General features: G+C 47.6%; 1 pseudogene; it reads right to left on the bottom strand.

Moving 5' to 3' along the window:
• The window catches only part of LOC135553429 (asc-type amino acid transporter 1-like), a 118,605-nt pseudogene extending 116,111 nt beyond the window's left edge, over positions 1–2,494 (bottom strand).
• Positions 2,495–20,294: the final 17,800 nt, after the last annotated feature.

Raw genomic sequence — 20,294 nt, 5'->3', positions numbered from 1 at the left:
GAACACCTGGAGTTTTGTAAAAAAGGCACATGACAGAACACCTGGAGTTTTGTAAAAGAAAAAGGCACATGACAGAACACCTGGAGTTTTGTAAAAAAGGCACATGACAGAACACCTGGAGTTTTGTAAAAAAGGCACATGACAGAACACCTGGAGTTTTGTAATTTTTTTAAAAAATTTTTACAGAACACCTGGAGTTTTTAACCAGGCAAGTCAGTTAAGAACAAATTTTTAAAAAACGGCCGTGGGAACAGTGGGTTAACTTGTTCAAGGGCAGAACAGAACAGATTTGTACCTTGTCAGTGACAGGGTTTGAACTCACAACCTTCCGAGTTTTGTCCAATGCTCTAACCACAGGCTACCCTGCACGTGACAGAACACCTGGAGTTTTGTAAAAAAGGCACATGACAGAACACCTGGAGTTTTGTAAAAAAGGCACGTGACAGAACGCCTGGAGTTTTGTAAAAAAAGGCACGTGACAGAACACCTGGAGTTTTGTAAAAAAGGCACATGACAGAACACCTGGAGTTTTGTAAAAAAAGGCACATGACAGAACACCTGGAGTTTTGTAAAATAAAAGGCACATGACAGAACACCTGGAGTTTTGTAAAAAAAGGCAATGTGAAAGAATGAGATCATAAAGGCAAAAGATCCTGTGGTCTGACGAGACAAATATGTTACTCTTTGGCCTGAATGCAAACCGCTATGTCTGTAGAAAACAAGACACAGCTCATCACCCATCTAACAACATCCGTTACTGTGAAGCATGGTGGTGGCAGCGTCATGCTATGGGTGATGCTTTTCAGTGGCAGCGACTGGGAGACTGGTAAGGGGTAGAGGGGAACAATGACTAGAGCAGACAAATCCTTGATGAGAACCCTCAGAGTGCAAGCGGCCTGAGACTGGGGGGGTGAAGACTTACGTTCCAACAAGACAATGACCCCAAGCATACAGCCAAAGCAACGCTGGAATGGCTTCAGAACAACAATGTGAACGTGAGTGGCCCAGCCAAAGCCCAGACTTGAATCCCATTGAAAATCCATGGAAAGACTTGAAGATTGCTGTTCACCACCACTCCCCATCTAACTTAACAGAGCTTGAGAAAATCTGCAAAGAAAAATGAGAGAAACTCCCCAAATCTAGATGTGCAAAGCTGATACAGACAACCAAGATGACTCACAACTGATAGAAATACCCAAGATGACTCAAAGCTGTAATTGCCACCAAAGGTGCTTCTACAAAGTATTGACTCAGGGGTGTGAATACTTATATAAAATGTAAATATTTCTGTATTTCTTTTTCAATAAATATGAGTAAATGTCATTATGGTGGTATTGTGTGTAGATGGGTGAGAAAAAAAAATATTGAATCCATTTTAAACTCAGGCTGTAACAACAAAATGTAGATAAGTGGAAAAATGTGTTCAATGATAAATACAATGTCTAAAGTGTGGAATAATACATGTTTCAATAACATTAGGATACATATTTTTTTTTAATAATACACCTAAATATGATATTTGATCAACAACGACCTTTAACGTCATCAGAGACCGTGTGGGTTTTTAGCGCTAACAGCTAAATTGAACACGGTCCCTAAGTAGGTATCCCTCCAGATCAGGGGACCATTCATAAAGTCGACCGGCGTGTTATACAGTACGCTGCCTGGTCGACTTGGTCGACTTGGCCAAGCACCACATCGAGATCAGCGGAGAGATATCCAGCCACGTAAGCATTGTCTGTAACAGTAGAGTAGCCCTGAAGTCCCGTACTTACACCTCTCATATGATGCAACATCGTCAGGATGTTTCCCTTACGTCGACCAGAACTTGTAGCCTATTCAGAGATACTCTGATATTCAGAAGCAGGTAACGTTACCATTCAAGCTACAGCCTCAGTGGTAACGATTAGACTTCATCAACCACTAAACGTGTTTGTGCGTAATGTTACGCCACGCAGCTAGTTGATTTCTCCGTGGACAATTGTATATCTGTAATAGCGTGTACTAAAATAACGGGATATCAACGACATAACTAGAACAAAATCCGCATGTCTGAATGAAGCGGAAGAACAGAAACCAGATAAGAGTCTATACTACTAGAACCAAATCCGCATGTCTGAATGAAGCGGAAGAACAGAAACCAGATAAGAGTCTATACTACTCTCCTTTAATCCTCAATAGACCGCGAGCCAGTCAACCACATGTCCACAACCTTGCTACTCTTTCAAAAGCCACTGTGTTCACATCATAAGAAGTAGGCTATAATAAAACGCTGTTTATTTTTCTCACCAATAATAATGGCACATGCGCTGAGGAGTCCGATTTCTTTTTTAAGCGTGACTCTATCTGACGGCGAGTCACTCTTATCCTTTCCATTGAGTTCCATCATGGGCTGTTGCGCCTGGTCCGTCTCAGCGCAGCTCTTCCGACTCCTCTCTGTCCCGTCCATGTCTGAGGCGCGCAACTATAAAACTGCCTCACTCAGTTCCTTCGCCTGAGCTCATATACAGCATCGATGCACGCCAAGTTTCGGTGGACACCACACGCATGCGCGGCGGTAGGACAGTGTGCTTGATTCAAACAGCATGCAAATAGTCAGTGGTGTAAAATACTGAAGACATTTTGGGTGGGGGGTAGATGTACTTTACTATTTCATTATTTTGACTGCTTTTACTTCACTACATTCCTTTAGAAAATTCTGTATTTTTTACTCCATACATTTTCCCTGACACCCAAAAGTAGTAGTTGTATTTTGGACGCTTAACAGGACAGGAAAATGGTCCAATTCACACCCCTATCAAGAGAATATCCCTCTTCCTCCCTACTGCCTCTGATCTGGAGGACTCACTAAACAGAGAACATCCCTGGTCATCCCTACTGCCTCTGATCTGGAGGACTCACTAAACAGAGAACATCCCTGGTCAGTCCCTACTGCCTCTGATCTGGAGGACTCACTAAACAGAGAACATCCCTGGTCATCCCTACTGCCTCTGATCTGGAGGACTCACTAAACAGAGAACATCCCTGGTCATCCCTACTGCCTCTGATCTGGAGGACTCACTAAACAGAGAACATCCCTGGTCATCCCTACTGCCTCTGATCTGGAGGACTCACTAAACAGAGAACATCCCTGGTCATCCCTACTGCCTCTGATCTGGAGGACTCACTAAACAGAGAACATCCCTGGTCATCCCTACTGCCTCTGATCTGGAGGACTCACTAAACAGAGAACATCCCTGGTCATCCCTACTGCCTCTGATCTGGAGGACTCACTAAACAGAGAACATCCCTGGTCATCCCTACTGCCTCTGATCTGGAGGACTCACTAAACAGAGAACATCCCTGGTCATCCCTACTGCCTCTGATCTGGAGGACTCACTAAACAGAGAACATCCCTGGTCATCCCTACTGCCTCTGATCTGGAGGACTCACTAAACAGAGAACATCCCTGGTCATCCTCTACTGCCTCTGATCTGGAGGACTCACTAAACAGAGAACATCCCTGGTCATCCCTACTGCCTCTGATCTGGAGGACTCACTAAACAGAGAACATCCCTGGTCATCTCTACTGCCTCTGATCTGGAGGACTCACTGAACAGAGAACATCCCTGGTCATCTCTACTGCCTCTGATCTGGAGGACTCACTAAACAGACATGCTTCGTTTGTAAATTTTGTTGGAGTGTTGGCGTGATGGAGTGTTGGAGTGTTGGAGTAAATACATTTATTTTAAGGCCATCAGACTGTTAAATGGTGCTGTCTGGTTTGATTAATATAAGGAATTTTAAATGATTTTTACTTTTACTTTTGATACTTAAGTATATTTTATCATTTACATGTACTTTGATATTTATATACATACTTTTAGACTTTCTACTCAAATAGTATTTTACTGGGTGACTTCTACTCTTTCTACTTTTACTCAAGTAGTATTTTACCGGGTGACTTTCAGTATTTTTTACTCAAGTAGTATTTTACTGGGTGACTTTCACTTTTACTCAAGTAGTATTTTACTGGGTGACTTTAACTTTTACTCAAGTAGTATTTTACTGGGTGACTTTTACTCAAGTAGTATTTTACTGGGTGACTTTTACTCAAGTAGTATTTTACTGGGTGACTTTCTTTTACTCAAGTAGTATTTTACTGGGTGACTTTCACTCAAGTAGTATTTTGTGTCATTTTCTACTCAAGGTATTTTTTTTAAGTGACTTTTACTCAAGGGTGACTTTTATTTTACAAGTAGTATTTTACTGGGTGACTTTTACTCAAGTGCAAATAGTTTTTGTCTGGTGGTGACTTTTTCTGAGTGCTGGAGTGTTGGAGTGGTGGAGTGTTGAAGTGATGGAGTGGTGGTGGGAGTGATGGGTGTTGGAGGAGTGGTGGAGTGTTGGAGGTGGTGGAGTGTTGTTGGAGGTTGGAGTGGTGGAGTGGTGGAGGTTGGAGTGTTGAAGTTGGAGTGTTGGAGTGGTGGAGTTGGGTGGAGTGTGGTGGAGTGTTGGGTGGAGTGGTGGAGTGTTGGAGTGGTGGAGTGTGGTGGAGTGTTGGAGTGGTGGAGTGGTTGAGTGTTGGGTGAAGTGATGGAGTGGTGGAGTGTTGGAGTGTTGGAGTGGGTGGAGTGTGATGGAGTGGTGGAGTGTTGGAGTGGTGGAGTGTTGAGTGGTGGAGTGGTGGAGTGTTGGAGTGTTGGAGTGGTGGAAGTGGTGGATGGAGTGATGGAGTGTCGGAGTGGTGTGTCGGAGTGTGGAGTGTTAGGTGGTGGAGTGGTGGAGTGTTGGGTGATGGAGTGTTGGAGTAAATACATACTATTTTTTAAATGGTGCTGTCTGGTTTGATTAATATAAGGAATTTTAAATGATTTTACTTTTACTTTTGAGTATATTTTATCATTCATGACTTCCTGATATTTATATACATACTTTTAGAGTATTTTGGACTTCTACTCAAGTAGAGTGACTTTCACTTTTACTGGTATTTTAGACTTTCACTTTTACTGTAGTATTTTACTGGGTGACTTTCACTTTTACTCAAGTAGTATTTTAGAGTGACAAGTAGTATTTGGTAATTTACCGGGTACTGTGACTTTCACTCAAGTGGATTTTACTGGGTGACTTTTACTCAAGAAGTCCACTTTATTTTACTGGGTGACTTTCAAAACTCAAGTAGTATTTTATAATGTGACTTTTACTCAGTAGGAATACTTTTTTAGATTTCAGTATTTTACTGGGTGACTTTTCACGGTAGTGACTTTTACAAGGAATATTTATACTTTGTTGTCATTTTCTAATAAGGTATTTTAAAAAACTTTGACTCAAGTATGACAATTGGTTACTTTTTCCACCGCTGCAAATAAGTCCCTTTGTCTGGTGGAGAGCTGTGGTTCTGACCCGTGAGATGGGTTACTGCCCACCTGCTCACAGTGTGACTTGAGGACAGGTGTTGTCAGAATTTCCAATTCATTTATAGAAAATGAATCAAACTCCATGATATAATGTGGTGTTATGTGTCTTCTCAGTAGGACATTATTTTGTAGATTTCAAACGGTGATAAGACACGGTAGAACTATAGTTTGTTGTCATGTTGCATTATATTTGCCCAACCACTACTGAAATGAAAAGGTCATCTCCTACGACAGGAAATGTTGTTTGTGAGGAACATCTCTCGTGTAACCTGATGAGTTGACTGACCAGGGGGTGTCCCAAATGGCACCCTTTTTGCCCCATCGGTCCTGGTTAAAAGCAGGGCACTATGAAGGGAACAGGGTGCCATGCCCTATGGGTCCTGGTTAAAAGCAGGGCACTATGTAGGGAATAGGGTTCCATTTGTGACACAGCCAAGGGCATGATTTATGACTGTTATGCCTGGTATGGAACACACAGTACTGCTGTCTGTCTGCCTCTTTCACCAGGTATCTCTCCTTTAGTTTCTACAGCGGTACTGCTGTCTGTCTGCCTCTTTCACCAGGTATCTCTCCTTTAGTTTCTACAGCAGTACTGCTGTCTGTCTGCCTCCTTCACCAGGTCTCTCTCCTTTAGTTTCTACAGCAGTACTGCTGTCTGTCTGTCTCCTTCACCAGGTATCTCTCCTTTAGTTTCTACAGCAGTACTGCTGTCTGTCTGCCTCCTTCACCAGGTATCTCTCCTTTAGTTTCTACAGCAGTACTGCTGTCTGTCTGTCTCCTTCACCAGGTATCTCTCCTTTAGTTTCTACAGCAGTACTGCTGTCTGTCTGTCTCCTTCACCAGGTATCTCTCCTTTAGTTTCTACAGCAGTACTGCTGTCTGTCTGCCTCCTTCACCAGGTATCTCTCCTTTAGTTTCTACAGCAGTACTGCTGTCTGTCTGTCTCCTTCACCAGGTATCTCTCCTTTAGTTTCTACAGCAGTACTGCTGTCTGTCTGCCTCCTTCACCAGGTATCTCTCCTTTAGTTTCTACAGCAGTACTGCTGTCTGTCTGTCTCCTTCACCAGGTATCTCTCCTTTAGTTTCTACAGCAGTACTGCTGTCTGTCTGTCTCCTTCACCAGGTATCTCTCCTTTAGTTTCTACAGCAGTACTGCTGTCTGTCTGCCTCCTTCACCAGGTATCTCTCCTTTAGTTTCTACAGCAGTACTGCTGTCTGTCTGCCTCCTTCACCAGGTATCTCTCCTTTAGTTTCTACAGCAGTACTGCTGTCTGTCTGTCTCCTTCACCAGGTATCTCTCCTTTAGTTTCTACAGCAGTACTGCTGTCTGTCTGTCTCCTTCACCAGGTATCTCTCCTTTAGTTTCTACAGCAGTACTGCTGTCTGTCTGCCTCCTTCACCAGGTATCTCTCCTTTAGTTTCTACAGCAGTACTGCTGTCTGTCTGTCTCCTTCACCAGGTATCTCTCCTTTAGTTTCTACAGCGGTACTGCTGTCTGTCTGCCTCCTTCACCAGGTATCTCTCCTTTAGTTTCTACAGCAGTACTGCTGTCTGTCTGTCTCCTTCACCAGGTATCTCTCATTTAGTTTCTACAGCAGTACTGCTGTCTGTCTGTCTCCTTCACCAGGTATCTCTCCTTTAGTTTCTACAGCAGTACTGCTGTCTGTCTGTCTCCTTCACCAGGTATCTCTCCTTTAGTTTCTAAAGCAGTACTGAAACTGCAGCCCATTCATTTATGCCCTGAATGCAGTAAGGCCTATTCAATCCTTATCATTGTGAATCCGTAGCCAGTTATTTTGAACATAATATAGGCTCCTGTTGAACCTTATTACTGCGGTGGGCTAAACCAGGGTCACACAAAGTGGTTCTTGGTCGTCTACTTTGAAACAGAAGTATCCACCTCACACACATGGTTATTGGTTTATAGAAGGGAGACACCTGTACTATCGGACTTCAAATGCATTCAATGTTGAGTCCCAATATGACACTTTATATATTATATACATCACAGAACACTGAAATATAACAACACTGTTTGACACAGAAACACCAGAATTTCGTTGAAATTTCTTTTCTTTTTTAAATTAATTATGAAATTATGAAAAATCTTAGTAACATTTCACCCAGGTAGCCTAGCGGTGAGAGTGTTGTAACCGTATGACAGCAGGTAGCCTAGCAGGTAGCCTAGCGGTGAGAGTGTTGTAACCTGTATGGCAGCAGGTAGCCTAGCGGTGAGAGTGTTGTAACCTGTATGACAGCAGGTAGCCTAGCGGTGAGAGTGTTGTAACCTGTATGGCAGCAGGTAGCCTAGCGGTGAGAGTGTTGTAACCGTATGGCAGCAGGTAGCCTAGCGGTGAGAGTGTTGTAACCTGTATGGCAGCAGGTAGCCTAGCAGGTAGCCTAGCGGTGAGAGTGTTGTAACCTGTATAGCAGCAGGTAGCCTAGCAGGTAGCCTAGCGGTGAGAGTGTTGTAACCTGTATGACAGCAGGTAGCCTAGCGGTGAGAGTGTTGTAACCTGTATGGCAGCAGGTAGCCTAGCGGTGAGAGTGTTGTAACCTGTATGGCAGCAGGTAGCCTAGCGGTGAGAGTGTTGTAACCTGTATGACAGCAGGTAGCCTAGCGGTGAGAGTGTTGTAACCTGTATGGCAGCAGGTAGCCTAGCGGTGAGAGTGTTGTAACCTGTATGACAGCAGGTAGCCTAGCGGTGAGAGTGTTGTAACCTGTATGGCAGCAGGTAGCCTAGCGGTGAGAGTGTTGTAACCTGTATGGCAGCAGGTAGCCTAGCAGTGAGAGTGTTGTAACCTGTATGACAGCAGGTAGCCTAGCGGTGAGAGTGTTGTAACCTGTATGACAGCAGGTAGCCTAGCGGTGAGAGTGTTGTAACCTGTATGACAGCAGGTAGCCTAGCAGGTAGCCTAGCAGTGAGAGTGTTGTAACCTGTATGACAGCAGGTAGCCTAGCGGTGAGAGTGTTGTAACCTGTATGACAGCAGGAAGCCTAGCAGTGAGAGTGTTGTAACCTGTATGACAGCAGGTAGCCTAGCGGTGAAAGTGTTGTAACCTGTATGACAGCAGGTAGCCTAGCGGTGAGAGTGTTGTAACCTGTATAGCAGCAGGTAGCCTAGCGGTGAGAGTGTTGTAACCTGTATAGCAGCAGGTAGCCTAGCGGTGAGAGTGTAGTAACCTGTATGACAGCAGGTAGCCTAGCAGGTAGCCTAGCGGTGAGAGTGTTGTAACCTGTATGACAGCAGGTAGCCTAGCGGTGAGAGTGTTGTAACCAGTAGAGATTCCACCTGGGATCTATAAGGCGTGTCTCCTATCCTACTGTACCTCTGAAACCCACATCATTGTGTTGCTAACAGCTTCCTCCACTGTCCCTGTGCCCCTATTAGGCTCCAACCAGTGGTCTTCTGATCAAAAACACACCTGACCACCCTCCCAGACAACATACCAACCAGTGGTCTTCTGATCACAAACACATCTGACCACCCTCCCAGACAACTTACCAACCAGTGGTCTTCTGATCACAAACACACCTGACCACCCTCCCAGACAACGTACCAACCAGTGGTCTTCTGATCACAAACACACCTGACCACCCTCCCAGACAATGTACCAACCAGTGGTCTTCTGATCACAAACACACCTGACCACCCTCCCAGACAACGTACCAACCAGTGGTCTTCTGATCACAAACACACCTGACCACCCTCCCAGACAACGTACCAACCAGTGGTGCTATAGAAAAGGATCCGATTGGATAGCACCATTGGCATCGTTTCAAGCTAGCTGTGAAGTGAGCTGATGGCATGTTTCTTACCTGTGCCCCCTCCCACCCCACCCCCTCTGTTCCTCCTCCCCCCCAGCCCCCACCCCCTCTGTTCCTCCTCCCACCCACGGCCCCCACCCCCTCTAATCCTCCTCCCACTCACGGCCCCCACCCCCTCTGTTCTTCCTCCCACCCACGGCCCCATCCCCTCTGTTCCTCTCCCCCTCCCCCCCGCCCAAACCAACTGTCAACTGTGAGTCCAGTGTTTCCATAAACATCCCTATCTCATGAAGACAAACAAAAAGGTCTGAGGTTTATTTTGGGCTTTGGAAATCCTCCAGGCACTATATGACAACAACAGTCAGCCAGACAACCTGTCTCCTTCACCAGGTATCTCTCCTTTAGTTTCTACAACAACAGTCAGCCAGACTACCTGTCTCCTTCACCATGTATCTCTCCTTTAGTTTCTACAACAACAGTCAGCCAGACTACCTGTCTCCTTCACCAGGTATCTCTCCTTTAGTTTCTACAACAACAGTCAGCCAGACTACCTGTCTCCTTCACCAGGTATCTCTCCTTTAGTTTCTACAACAACAGTCAGCCAGACTACCTGTCTCCTTCACCAGGTATCTCTCCTTTAGTTTCTACAACAACAGTCAGCCAGACTACCTGTCTCCTTCACCAGGTATCTCTCCTTTAGTTTCTACAACAACAGTCAGCCAGACAGATATGCGCTCATAAGGCTCATAACGTTATGTTCTTCTTAAGATAGCGAGGTGGAACAACCACATATCTCAGTCAGAGTAAATAAATAACATAACACCTCAATAAAGTAACATATAAGCAGAGTAGGCAAGTAGGGAAGTAAGGTCAAGTGAGAGTGGTGGAGGATTATTTAAGATACTCTTTGAAGTGGTAGGGGTTTAGGACAGAGTGCTCAGGTTGGGATGTGACCATAGCCTGAAGGTAGGGGTTTAGGACAGAGTGCTCAGGTTGGGATGTGACCATAGCCTGAAGGTAGGGGTTTAGAACAGAGTGCTCAGGTTGGGGTGTGTTGAAGGTAGGGGTTTAGAACAGAGTGCTCAGGTTGGGATGTGACCATAGCCTGAAGGTAGGGGTTTAGAACAGAGTGCTCGGGTTGGGATGTGTTGAAGGTAGGGGTTTAGAACACAGTGCTCGGGTTGGGGTGTGTTGAAGGTAGGGGTTTAGGACAGAGTGCTCGGGTTGGGGTGTGACCATAGCCTGAAGGTAGGGGTTTAGAACAGAGTGCTCGGGTTGGGGTGTGTTGAAGGTAGGGGTTTAGGACAGAGTGCTCGGGTTGGGATGTGACCATAGCCTGAAGGCAGGGGTTTAGAACAGAGTGCTCAGGTTGGGGTGTGTTGAAGGTAGGGCTTTAGAACAGAGTGCTCAGGTTGGGGTGTGTTGAAGGTAGGGGTTTAGAACAGAGTGCTCAGGTTGGGGTGTGTTGAAGGTCGGGGTTTAGAACAGAGTGCTCGGGTTGGGGTGTGTTGAAGGTAGGGGTTTAGGACAGAGTGCTCAGGTTGGGGTGTGTTGAAGGTCGGGGTTTAGAACAGAGTGCTCAGGTTGGGGTGTGTTGAAGGTAGGGGTTTAGGACAGAGTGCTCGGGTTGGGATGTGACCATAGCCTGAAGGTAGGGCTTTAGAACAGAGTGCTCAGGTTGGAGTGTGTTGAAGGTAGGGGTTTAGAACAGAGTGCTCGGGTTGGGGTGTGTTGAAGGTAGGGCTTTAGAACAGAGTGCTCAGGTTGGGGTGTGTTGAAGGTAGGGGTTTAGGACAGAGTGATCGGGTTGGGGTGTGTTGAAGGTAGGGGTTTAGGATAGAGTGCTCGGTTTGGGATGTGACCATAGCCTGAAGGTAGGGGTTTAGAACAGAGTGCTCAGGTTGGGGTGTGTTGAAGGTAGGGGTTTAGAACAGAGTGCTCCGGTTGGGGTGTGTTGAAGGTAGGGGTTTAGAACAGAGTGCTCGGGTTGGGGTGTGTTGAAGGTAGGAGTTTAGAACAGAGTGCTCGGGTTGGGATGTGACCATAGTTTGAAGATAGGGTTTAGAACAGAGTGCTCGGGTTGGGGTGTGACCATAGCCTGAAGGTAGGGGTTTAGAACAGAGTGCTCAGGTTGGGGTGTGTTGAAGGTAGGGGTTTAGGACAGAGTGCTCAGGTTGGGATGTGACCATAGCCTGAAGGTAGGGGTTTAGAACAGAGTGCTCGGTTTGGGATGTGACCATAGCCTGAAGGTAGGGGTTTAGAACAGAGTGCTCAGGTTGGGGTGTGTTGAAGGTAGGGGGTTAGAACAGAGTGCTCGGGTTGGGGTGTGTGTTGAAGGTAGGGTTTAGAACAGAGTGCTCGGGTTGGGATGTGACCATAGTCTAAAGGTAGGGCTTTAGAACAGAGTGCTCGGGTTGGGATGTGTTGAAGGTAGGGGGTTAGAACAGAGTGTTCGGGTTGGGGTGTGTGTTGAAGGTAGGGTTTAGAACAGAGTGCTCGGGTTGGGGTGTTACCATAGCCTGAAGGTAGGGGTTTAGAACAGAGTGCTCGGGTTTGGGTGTGTCCATAGCCTGAAGGTAGGGGTTTAGGACAGAGTGCTCGGGTTGGGGTGTGTTGAAGGTAGGGGTTTAGAACAGAGTGCTCAGGTTGGGATGTGTTGAAGGTAGGGGTTTAGAACAGAGTGCTCAGGTTTGGGTGTGTCCATAGCCTGAAGGTAGGGGTTTAGGACAGAGTGCTCGGGTTGGGGTGTGTTGAAGGTAGGGGTTTAGAACAGAGTGCTCAGGTTTGGGTGTGTCCATAGCCTGAAGGTAGGGGTTTAGGACAGAGTGCTCGGGTTGGGGTGTGTTGAAGGTAGGGGTTTAGAACAGAGTGCTCAGGTTGGGATGTGTTGAAGGTAGGGGTTTAGAACAGAGTGCTCAGGTTTGGGTGTGTCCATAGCCTGAAGGTAGGGGTTTAGGACAGAGTGCTCGGGTTGGGGTGTGTTGAAGGTAGGGGTTTAGAACAGAGTGCTCGAGTTGGGGTGTGTTGAAGGTAGGAGTTTAGAACAGAGTGCTCGGGTTGGGGTGTGTTGAAGGTAGGGGTTTAGAACAGAGTGCTCGAGTTAGGGTGTGTCCATAGCCTGAAGGTAGGTGTTTAGAACAGAGTGCTCAGGTTGGGATGTGTTGAAGGTAGGGGTTTAGAACAGAGTGCTCGAGTTAGGGTTTGTCCATAGCCTGAAGGTAGGTGTTTAGAACAGAGTGCTCAGGTTGGGGTGTGTTGAAGGTAGGGGTTTAGAACAGAGTGCTCGAGTTAGGGTGTGTCCATAGCCTGAAGGTAGGTGTTTAGAACAGAGTGCTCGGGTTGGGATGTGAACATAGCCTGAAGGTAGGGGTTTAGAACAGAGTGCTCAGGTTGGGGTGTGTTGAAGGTAGGGGTTTAGAACAGAGTGCTCAGGTTGGGATGTGTTGAAGGTAGGGGTTTAGAACAGAGTGCTCAGGTTGGGGTGTGTTGAAGGTAGGGCTTTAGAACAGAGTGCTCGGGTTGGGGTGTGTTGAAGGTAGGGGTTTAGAACAGAGTGCTCGGGTTGGGATGTGACCATAGCCTGAAGGTAGGGGTTTAGAACAGAGTGCTCGGGTTGGGATGTGACCATAGCCTGAAGGTAGGGGTTTAGAACAGAGTGCTCAGGTTGGGGTGTGTTGAAGGTAGGGGTTTAGAACAGAGTGCTCGGGTTGGGGTGTGTTGAAGGTAGGGCTTTAGAACAGAGTGCTCAGGTTGGGGTGTGTTGAAGGTAGGGGTTTAGGACAGAGTGCTCGGGTTGGGTTGTGACCATAGCCTGAAGGTAGGGGTTTAGAACAGAGTGCTCAGGTTGGGGTGTGTTGAAGGTAGGGGTTTAGAACAGAGTGCTCGAGTTAGGGTGTGTCCATAGCCTGAAGGTAGGTGTTTAGAACAGAGTGCTCAGGTTGGGGTGTGTTGAAGGTAGGGGTTTAGAACAGAGTGCTCGAGTTAGGGTGTGTCCATAGCCTGAAGGTAGGTGTTTAGAACAGAGTGCTCGGGTTGGGATGTGTTGAAGGTAGGGGTTTAGGACAGAGTGCTCAGGTTGGGATGTGACCATAGCCTGAAGGTAGGGGTTTAGAACAGAGTGCTCAGGTTGGGGTGTGTTGAAGGTAGGGGTTTAGAACAGAGTGCTCAGGTTGGGTTGTGACCATAGCCTGAAGGTAGGGGTTTAGAACAGAGTGCTCGGGTTGGGATGTGACCATAGCCTGAAGGTAGGGGTTTAGAACAGAGTGCTCAGGTTGGGGTGTGTTGAAGGTAGGGGTTTAGAACAGAGTGCTCAGGTTGGGATGTGACCATAGTCTAAAGGTAGGGGTTTAGAACAGAGTGCTCGGGTTGGGGTGTAACCATAGCCTGAAGGTAGGGGTTTAGTACAGAGTGCTCGGGTTGGAGTGTGTTGAAGGTAGGAGTTTAGAACAGAGTGCTCAGGTTGGGGTGTGTTGAAGGTAGGGCTTTAGAACAGAGTGCTCAGTTTGGGGTGTGTTGAAGGTAGGGGTTTAGAACAGAGTGCTCAGGTTGGGGTGTGTTGAAGGTAGGGCTTTAGAACAGAGTGCTCAGGTTGGGTGTGTTGAAGGTAGGGGTTTAGGACAGAGTGCTCAGGTTGGGTGTGTTGAAGGTAGGGGTTTAGAACAGAGTGCTCAGGTTGGGATGTGACCATAGCCTGAAGGTGGGGGTTAGTACAGAGTGCTCGGGTTGGAGTGTGTTGAAGGTAGGAGTTTAGAACAGAGTGCTCAGGTTGGGGTGTGTTGAAGGTAGGGGTTTAGAACAGAGTGCTCGGGTTGGGGTGTGTTGAAGGTAGGGCTTTAGAACAGAGTGCTCAGGTTGGGGTGTGTTGAAGGTAGGGGTTTAGGACAGAGTGCTCGGGTTGGGTTGTGACCATAGCCTGAAGGTAGGGGTTTAGAACAGAGTGCTCAGGTTGGGGTGTGTTGAAGGTAGGGGTTTAGAACAGAGTGATCGGGTTGGGGTGTGTTGAAGGTAGGGGTTTAGGACAGAGTGCTCGGGTTGGGGTGTGTTGAAGGTAGGGGTTTAGAACAGAGTGCTCGGGTTGGGGTGTGTTGAAGGTAGGGGTTTAGGACAGAGTGCTCGGGTTGGGATGTGTTGAAGGTAGGGGTTTAGGACAGAGTGCTCGGGTTGGGGTGTGACCATAGCCTGAAGTTAGGAGTTTAGAACAGAGTGCTCGGGTTGGGGTGTGTTGAAGGTAGGGCTTTAGAACAGAGTGCTCGGGTTGGGGTGTGTTGAAGGTAGGGGTTTAGAACAGAGTGCTCAGGTTGGGGTGTGTTGAAGGTAGGGGTTTAGGACAGAGTGCTCGGGTTGGGGTGTGACCATAGCCTGAAGTTAGGGGTGTAGGACAGAGTGCTCAGGTTGGGATGTGACCATAGCCTGAAGGTAGGGGTTTAGAACAGAGTGCTCAGGTTGGGGTGTGTTGAAGGTAGGGGTTTAGAACAGAGTGCTCGGGTTGGGGTGTGTTGAAGGTAGGGGTTTAGAACAGAGTGCTCAGGTTGGGGTGTGTTGAAGGTAGGGGTTTAGAACAGAGTGCCCCTCTGTTCCTCCTCCCACCCAGCCCTGAGAGGTGGGAGAGGAGGATCTGATAGAGCCTGAGACACCCAGCCCTGAGAGGTGGGAGAGGAGGATCTGATAGAGCCTGAGACACCCAGCCCTGAGAGGAGGATCTGATAGAGCCTGAGACGCCCAGCCCTGAGAGGGTGGAGAGGAGGCAGAGCCTGAGACGCCCAGCCCTGAGAGGGGGGAGAGGAGGATCTGATAGAGCCTGAGACACCCAGCCCTGAGAGGGTGGCGAGGAGGATCTGATAGAGACTGAGACGCCCAGCCCTGAGAGGATGGAGAGGAGGATCTGATAGAGCCTGAGACACCCAGCCCTGAGAGAGTGGCGAGGAGGATCTGATGGTTCACGGTTTCCAAGGCAGCGGATAGATGTAGATAGATGAGAACAGAGGAGAGAGAGTCAGCTTTGGCAGAGTGGACAAAGAGAAGCGCAGTCTGGGTTGAACCCGTCTTGAAGCCTGACTGGTTAGAGTCAGATCCAAAACGCTGCAGGAGACCAGGAATTTCACACATGTTGTCCACGCAGGGAACATTAAATTAGAAGGGCTGCAGCCACGGGGTTGGGCAGCATCTGCAAGAACTACGGGGAGAAGAGGGAACAGGGACAGAAAACAAACGTATCGTTGACAAAACAACTAAATGTATTACAACCACAAAGAAGTGTACTGTAAACAACAACACATTCTTTTCCCACTGTGACATCATCATGATAGATGGTGCTGTTTCCTCTACTGTCTGAGGTGGTGCTGTTTCCTCTACTGTCTGAGGTGGTGCTGTTTCCTCTACTGTCTGAGGTGGTGCTGTTTCCTCTACTGTCTGAGGTGGTGCTGTTTCCCCTACTGTCTGAGGTGGTGCTGTTTCCTCTACTGTCTGAGGTGGTGCTGTTTCCTCTACTGTCTGAGGTGGTGCTGTTTCCCCTACTGTCTGAGGTGGTGCTGTTTCCTCTACTGTCTGAGGTGGTGCTGTTTCCTCTACTGTCTGAGGTGGGGCTGTTTCCTCTACTGTCTGAGGTGGTGCTGTTTCCTCTACTGTCTGAGGTGGTGCTGTTTCCCCTACTGTCTGAGGTGGTGCTGTTTCCTCTACTGTCTGAGGTGGTGCTGTTTCCTCTACTGTCTGAGGTGGTGCTGTTTCCTCTACTGTCTGAGGTGGTCCTGTTTCCCCTACTGTCTGAGGTGGTGCTGTTTCCTCTACTGTCTGAGGTGGGGCTGTTTCCTCTACTGTCTGAGGTGGTCCTGTTTCCCCTACTGTCTGAGGTGGTGCTGTTTCCTCTACTGTCTGAGGTGGTGCTGTTTCCCCTACTGTCTGAGGTGGGGCTGTTTCCCCTACTGTCTGAGGTGGTGCTGTTTCCTCTACTGTCTGAGGTGGTGCTGTTTCCCCTACTGTCTGAGGTGGTGCTGTTTCCTCTACTGTCTGAGGTAGTGCTGTTTCCTCTACTGTCTGAGGTAGTGCTGTTTCCTCTACTGTCTGAGGTGGTGCTGTTTCCCCTACTGTCTGAGGTGGTGCTGTTTCCTCTACTGTCTGAGGTAGTGCTGTTTCCTCTACTGTCTGAGGTGGGGCTGTTTCCTCTACTGTCTGAGGTGGTCCTGTTTCCTCTACTGTCTGAGGTGGTGCTGTTTCCTCTACTGTCTGAGGTGGTGCTGTTTCCCCTACTGTCTGAGGTGGGGCTGTTTCCCCTACTGTCTGAGGTGGTGCTGTTTCCTCTACTGTCTGAGGTGGTGCTGTTTCCCCTACTGTCTGAGGTGGTGCTGTTTCCTCTACTGTCTGAGGTAGTGCTGTTTCCTCTACTGTCTGAGGTGGTGCTGTTTCCTCTACTGTCTGAGGTGGTCCTGTTTCCCCTACTGTCTGAGGTGGTGCTGTTTCCTCTACTGTCTGCTGTTTCCTCTACTGTCTGAGGTGGTGCTGTTTCCTCTACTGTCTGAGGTGGTGCTGTTTCCCCTACTGTCTGAGGTGGGGCTGTTTCCTCTACTGTCTGAGGTGGTGCTGTTTCCCTACTGTCTGAGGTGGTGCTGTTTCTGAGGTGGTGCTGTTTCCTCTACTGTCTGAGGTAGTGCTGTTTCCTCTACTGTCTGAGGTAGTGCTGTTTCCTCTACTGTCTGAGGTGGTGCTGTTTCCCCTACTGTCTGAGGTGGTGCTGTTTCCTCTACTGTCTGAGGTAGTGCTGTTTCCTCTACTGTCTGAGGTGGGGCTGTTTCCTCTACTGTCTGAGGTGGTCCTGTTTCCTCTACTGTCTGAGGTGGTGCTGTTTCCTCTACTGTCTGAGGTGGTGCTGTTTCCCCTACTGTCTGAGGTGGGGCTGTTTCCCCTACTGTCTGAGGTGGTGCTGTTTCCTCTACTGTCTGAGGTGGTGCTGTTTCCCCTACTGTCTGAGGTGGTGCTGTTTCCTCTACTGTCTGAGGTAGTGCTGTTTCCTCTACTGTCTGAGGTGGTGCTGTTTCCTCTACTGTCGGAGGTGGTGCTGTTTCCTCTACTGTCTGAGGTGGTGCTGTTTCCTCTACTGTCTGAGGTGGTGCTGTTTCCTCTACTGTCTGAGGTGGTGCTGTTTCCTCTACTGTCTGAGGTGGGGCTGTTTCCTCTACTGTCTGAGGTGGTGCTGTTTCCTCTACTGTCTGAGGTGGGGCTGTTTCCTCTACTGTCTGAGGTGGTGCTGTTTCCTCTACTGTCTGAGGTGGGGCTGTTTCCTCTACTGTCTGAGGTGGTGCTGTTTCCTCTACTGTCTGAGGTGGGGCTGTTTCCTCTACTGTCTGAGGTGGTGCTGTTTCCTCTACTGTCTGAGGTGGGGCTGTTTCCTCTACTGTCTGAGGTGGTGCTGTTTCCCCTACAGTCTGAAGTGGGGTAGGTGGTCTGGTGGATCCAGCTTCCTTTCCTTAACGTTGTTAGCCTGGTAGATCCAGCTTCCTGTCCTTAACGTTGTTAGCCTGGTAGATCCAGCTTCCTTTCCTTAACGTTGTTAGTCTGGTAGATCCAGCTTCCTGTCCTTAACGTTGTTAGCCTGGTAGATCCAGCTTCCTGTCCTTAACGTTGTTAGCCTGGTAGATCCAGCTTCCTTTCCTTAACGTTGTTAGCCTGGTAGATCCAGCTTCCTGTCCTTAACGTTGTTAGCCTGGTAGATCCAGCTTCCTGTCCTTAATGTTGTTAGCCTGGTAGATCCAGCTTCCTTTCCTTAACGTTTTTAGCCTGGTAGATCCAGCTTCCTGTCCTTAACGTTGTTAGCCTGGTAGATCCAGCTTCCTGTCCTTAACGTTGTTAGCCTGGTAGATCCTGGTGCATCAAAGCTGGGACAGAGAGACTGAAAAACAGCTTCTATCTCAAGGCCATCAGACTGTTAAACAGCCACCACTAACATTGAGTTGCTGCTGCCAACACACTGACTCAACTCCAGCCACTTTAATAATGGGAATTGATGGGAAAGGATGTAAAATATATCACTAGCCACTTTAAACAATGCTACCTAATATAATGTTTACATACCCTACATTATTCATCTCATATGTATACGTATATACTGTACTCTATCATCTACTGCATCCTTATGTAATACATGTATCACTAGCCACTTTAACTATGCCACTTTGTTTACATACTCATCTCATATGTATATACTGTACTCGATACCATCTACTGTATCTTGCCTATGCTGCTCTGCACCATCACTCATTCATATCTTTATGTACATATTCTTTATCCCCTTACACTGTGTATAAGATATTCGTTTTGGAATTGTTAGTTAGATTACTTGTTGGTTATTACTGCATTGTCGGAACTAGAAGCACAAGCATTTCGCTACACTCGCATTAACATCTGAAACTATGTGTATGTGACAAATAAAGTTTGATTTGATTTAGATCCAGCTTCCTGTCCTTAACGTTGTTAGCCTGGTAGATCCAGCTTCCTGTCCTTAACGTTGTTAGCCTGGTAGATCCAGCTTCCTTTCCTTAACGTTGTTAGCCTGGTAGATCCAGCTTCCTGTCCTTAACGTTTGTTAGCCTGGTAGATCCAGCTTCCTGTCCTTAACGTTGTTAGCCTGGTAGGTCCAGCTTCCTTTCCTTTAAACATTGTTAGTCTGGTGGAACCCGCCTGATCGCGTGAAATGAAAGAGAAAAGAGAATAGTGAATTGAATGCAACCATTTTGTTCCACCCAGCTATAATTATTGTGACAGCTTGCCAGCCTCCTCTCTCTCCTCGTCTTCTGTTGATATGAACAGGTGATTATTTAAATGAGCTGGGACAGGGTCATTATCTAACCCTATTAGTCAGGACAAGAGCAGGAGAAGGGTAGAGGAGTGCGGTGCCAAATTAGAATCAGGTCCGCTTGATCAGATTCTCTCTGTTGTGTCCTTCAGGCAGAATAGTGCCCACACAACACAGAGGGTTGGAGACGTGTTTCTCTCTTTTTTTGTGAGGGAAAACTTCTCAATAGACTGGTCGCTTCTTCTGTTGACTAGACTAGGACCTAGTGCATCTCTGATTGTCTTACGGGCCACTCTCACACTCACCCAAGCCAATGGGGGGCGGCAGGGTAGCCTAGTGGTTAGAGTGTTGGACTAGTAACCGGAACGTTGTGAGTTCAAACCCCCGAGCTGACAAAGTACAGATCTGTCGTTCTGCCCCTGAACAGGCAGTTAACCCACTGTTCCTAGGCCATCATTGAAAATAAGAATTTGTTCTTAACTGAATTGCCTGGTTAAATAAACACTTACTGGCCTGAGGCCAAACCACGACAAACAACATTGGACACTCTATGGAACAAAAATCCTTCACTATATCATCCTGGAATATCCAAGGCCTGAGGTCATCTGTCTTTGGCCTAAAGAGGAACCTGGACTTCACCAAAGAAATCAGAAATACAGACATTATCATCCTGCAAGAAACCTGGTACAGAGGAGATGGACCCACTGGTTGTCCTCTAGGTTACAGAGAGCTGGTAGTCCCATCCACCACACTCCCAGGTGGGTGGTATAGAGGAGATGGACCCACTGGTTGTCCTCTAGGTTACAGAGAGCTGGTCATCCCATCCACCACAGATGGACCCACTGGTTGTCCTCTAGGTTACAGAGAGCTGGTAGTCCCATCCACCACAGATGGACCCACTGGTTGTCCTCTAGGTTACAGAGAGCTGGTAGTCCCATCCACCAAACTACCAGGTGTGAAACAGGGAAGGGACTCAGGGGGTATGCTAATTTGGTATAGAGCAGACCTAACTCACTCCATTAAATTAATCAAAACAGGAACATTCTACATTTGGCTAGAAATTCAAAAGGAAATTATCCTAACAGAGAAAAATGTCCTCCTGTGTGCTACCTATATCCCCCCACTAGAATCCCCATATTTTAATGAAGACAGCTTCTCCATCCTGGAGGGGGAAATCAATCATTTCCAGGCCCAGGGACATGTACTAGACTGTGGCGACCTAAATGCCAGAACCGGACAAGAACCTGACACCCTCAGCACACAGGGGGACAAACACCTGCCTGGAGGTGACAGCATTCCCTCCCCCGTATGCCCCCCTAGGCACAACTATGACAACATAACCAACAAA

Source organism: Oncorhynchus masou, chromosome 2 (genome assembly GCF_036934945.1).
Source record: "Oncorhynchus masou masou isolate Uvic2021 chromosome 2, UVic_Omas_1.1, whole genome shotgun sequence".
Taxonomy (NCBI): Eukaryota; Metazoa; Chordata; class Actinopteri; order Salmoniformes; family Salmonidae; genus Oncorhynchus; species Oncorhynchus masou.
The sequence above is the reverse complement of the archived record's forward strand: the minus strand, read 5'-3'. Positions and strand labels throughout refer to the sequence as shown.